The sequence below is a fragment of the Triticum aestivum genome, chromosome 1B (assembly GCF_018294505.1).
Source record: "Triticum aestivum cultivar Chinese Spring chromosome 1B, IWGSC CS RefSeq v2.1, whole genome shotgun sequence".
Classification (NCBI taxonomy): Eukaryota; Viridiplantae; Streptophyta; class Magnoliopsida; order Poales; family Poaceae; genus Triticum; species Triticum aestivum.
In genome coordinates this window covers 486475371-486479610 of record NC_057795.1, presented here as the reverse complement: position 1 = coordinate 486479610, position 4240 = coordinate 486475371, and positions in this window count along the sequence as shown.

Below are 4240 nucleotides of genomic sequence, written 5' to 3'. Positions count from 1 at the left end.
GCGTTTAATCTTGTCTACTTATACGCCACAAGTAAAATCTAGCAATAAGAGCAAGAAAGATTCTTCTTCTAGTAGTAACAATAACAGTGTTAAATCCAATATTATTGCTTCTAGTAGTTCTCTTGATTCCACTAATGATTCTCTTAGCCAAGTTACACTTGAGCAAGAAAATAGCTTATTGAAGGGAATTATAGAGAAAGGTGTTTACAAGAGCCTTGCCAGAAGTAAGCAATTTGAGGAAATTGTGCACAAGCAAGGAAGGCACCGAAAGAATCAAGGTGTTGGTTTTGAATGAAAGTTCAATGCCAATTGAGTTGAGTGGGAAGAAGATCAATATCCCAAGACGAAGTTTGTTCTTCAACAAGAGAAGTATGATCCTACTTCTTTCAAAGGGACACAAGCTCAATATGATCTTCCACCACGAGACCACGGGCTAAAAGGCAAGGACATGCTTCAAGAGGAGATTGATTTATTTGAAGGAGCTCCTAAGGCCATGGTCAAGTGGGTTCCCAAGACTACATCAAGTTCTACTTCATCAAGTACGACTACAACTCCAAGGATTCCAATCAAGTTGAGGTGGATCCCAAAGAAGAAGAACTAGAGAGTTCTTGAGGGTGACTCCGCCAACATACTTCACTCATATTCATTTTGGCAAGGACATGTGCAATCAACTTTCATATCTTGCACAAATTCATGGAGTCACAAACCCTCTTGTTGGCAAGACAAGGGACAAGGTAACCTAATGTTTTCATGGACATCATCATATGTGTGTTTCACTCTATGTCTATGGATATTGTTGCATGTTCCTTGTGGGCCTAACCCGTGTAGGTATTGGAAGTGCAGCTCACTCCAATGGATTGCTCCAAAATGATCCACATCAACATTGAGCATCCACATCTTCAACACCTACATGAAGTCATCGTCGATAAAACCCAAGGTTAGTTCATCCCTCTAAGGGGGGATATCACATCTAGGGGAGCTTTGCTCTAAGAATTGAGCTAAAGCAACTCTAATGGTGTGAACACAACAATGCTTTATGTAAAAGTGGTAACCCCACTTGTGCTTAAACGATGAGTATGACCTATGATCAAATGTTCTCATTTGACTCCTAAGTCAATGTACTCATATGTAGATGACCTAGTCATTGCCAATTGCTTGATAGATGCTAGAGTGTATGTGCATGCTTTGCCACATGTTTTATTTGCTATCTTATTGTGTGAGCATGTTGGTTGCATAATTTTCTCCATTCGAGGACATCCATTTGTTGTTTTGCTTGTTTGGTTTTTTTGGCCAAATGGATGGACAAGAATGCCTAAGTACTCCTTCTAGCTATCTATGCTTTTTCTCGTCTCAAACTCCATTCATGCTACATCACAAAGTTTTAACAAGTCGAATTGGGACACTCAGGTGAGGAGCACTCGGAGCCACCGATCCGTTAAGGGCTTAACTTCCAAAACCTCTTAATGCCTTTCAGTCAGACCAAATCATCCTGCTCGGTCTCACCGAAATCATTAGATTGATCTAGGCTTTTATCTTGGTGCAACCGATTAGAACAATTCGATCACACCAAGTTGCAGTAACTGCTTGAAGTTTTCCACTCGGTCACACCGATAGTGACTGGGTATATATACCGCGGGTTGAAATTTTGGAAACCTCTTCAAAACACTCGACCGCGCCCCCTAGCACTGCCGCCCCCTTTGTCTCCGGATCATCATCGTTGTCGCTAGTGACCTCATGTCGATGGTGTTTGCCACTGTCAACGGGATTCTCACCGCCGTTGTCACCGTAGCAAATCCGTCACCAAGTTAGGGTACATATTTGACCCTTTATGCTCTCTATTACTCTGATTCTTGCATAAAGTTCAATGCCTATATTCTTGCCATGAATAAGGTCAATCTATCCACTAAAACAATTCCGTAGAATAGATTTCATGCAAAAACTTAGGGTTAGGTTTCCGCCGAACTCATAGTTTCCTTGGTCATGCTGGTTTCTATAGGAGGTTTATTAAAGACTTCTTTAAAATTTCTAGGCCTCTTAAAAATCTTTTACAAAAGGATATTCCATTTGTATTTGATGATGATTGTGTAGAAGCTTTTGAAACACTTAAGAAAGCCTTAGTTTCTGCACCTATTGCTCGCCCACCTGATTGGAATTTTCCTTTTGAAATTATGTGTGATGCTAGTGATTATGCTATTGGTGCCGTTCTAGGACAAAGAGTTGATAAGAAATTAAATGTTATCCATTATGCTAGCAAAACTCTAGACATTGCTCAAACAAACTATGCTACTACTTAAAAAGAATTTTTAGCAGTTGTATTTGCTTGTGACAAATTCAGATCTTAAATCGTCGGTTCCAAGCTAATTGTTCACATTGATCATGCTGCTATAAAATATCTTATGGAAAAGAAATATGCTAAACCTAGACTCATTAGGTGGGTTTTCTTGCTACAAGAATTTGATTTACATATCACTGATAGGAAAGGAGCTGAGAACCCTGTAGCTGATAATGTTACTAAGTGGGTATGCCACTGAATTATTCACTTTTCCTTCCTCTAATGGGTATACACATATTTTGTTTGTTGTTGATTATGTTACTAAGTGGGTAGAAGCTATTCCAACTAGTAGTGCTGATCATAACACTCCCATTAAAATGCTTAAAGAAGTTATTTTCCCAAGGTTTGGAGTCCCTACATATTTAATGACTGATGGTGGTTCACACTTTATTCATGGTGCTTTCCGAAAAATGCTTGCTAAAATGATGTTAACCATATAATTGCATCACCCTATCATCCTCAATCCAGTGGTCAAGTTGAACTTAGCAATAGAGAAATAAAACTAATATTACAAAAAAATTGTCAATATGTCAATTGGTCTAAGAAATTGGATGATGCACTTTGGGCCTCCATAACAGCTTATAAAAATTCTATGAGTATGTCTCCATATAAAATGGTTTATGGAAAAGCTTGTCATTTGCCTCTTGAATTATAATATAAAGCATATTGGGCAATTAAAGAACTCAACTATGACTTCAAACTTGCCGGTGAAAATAGGTTATTTGATATTAGCTCACTAGATGAATGGAGAACCCAAGTGTATGAAAATACCAAACTGTTCAAAGAAAAAGTTAAAAGATGGCATGACAAAAGAATTCAAAAGCGGGAATTCAAAGTTGGAGAATATGTTCTTTTGTACAACTCTCGGTTTAGATTTTTTCCAGGAAAATTTCTTTCCAAATGGGAAGGACCATATGTTATCGAAGAGGTTTATCTCTCTGGAGCTATCAAGATTAATAATGCCGAAGGTACTAACCTGAAGGTGGTCAATGGCCAAAGAATTAAACACTATATCTCAGGTACGCCTATTAATGTTAAAAGCAATATTATCCAAACCATGACACCGGAGGAACACATAAAAGAAACCTTCCATACCATTCCATAATCCTTAAAAAGAGGAGGTACGTGATATGGTAAATAAACGGACTCCAAAAAATCCGCAAAAATATTTTCTAGCAGTTTTGGAATATTAGAAAAATTAGGAAAATATGAAATAACCAGGAAGGCAACCGAGGTGGCCACGATACACCAGGGAGCGTATGCCCTTCCTCGCACGCCTTGGTGGGTTGTGGGCCCCTCGGGCACCTTCCCGACTCCGTTTTCCTTCCATATACTTGTTTCCCAAGATTAAAAAATCTTTATATACCCAAACGATTTGACTACCGCATTGTAGAAAAATCCTCTGTTCTTGTTTAATGATGTTTTCCTGTCACATCTATATCACCATGGCTCCACCAAGCTCCTCCAAGGACAAGTTCTTCGAGAAGGTCATCAACCCATACTTGTTGGAGGTGATGAAGCACCCTCAAGCCATTAAGACGTGTGAGGGGTGCTCCACATCCGAGATGTTCATGAGCCCAAGAGGATGGGGGCGTGGAGGCTAGGCTCGAGGCGGTGGAACAAGACATCTTCAAGTGCCAAGGGATCGTGGAGCATGGACTTAGCGCCAATCACTCCATGATCACGAAATTCACCCATGGCCATATGGTGGATGGCCGGGCCATGAAGGACATCGTTTCACCTTCAACAAGCAAATCAATTTTCTATAAAGCCAAATCTATGATCTTCAAAACCAAGTTTTCAAGTATGAAGCAAGATTTAAAGGTATGAGTTCAGCTGCCAGTTGCTGGACTCGGGAGACTCGTGCATACTCTTTTGATGGTGAGCCCCTGCCCTGGAAGCCGGAGG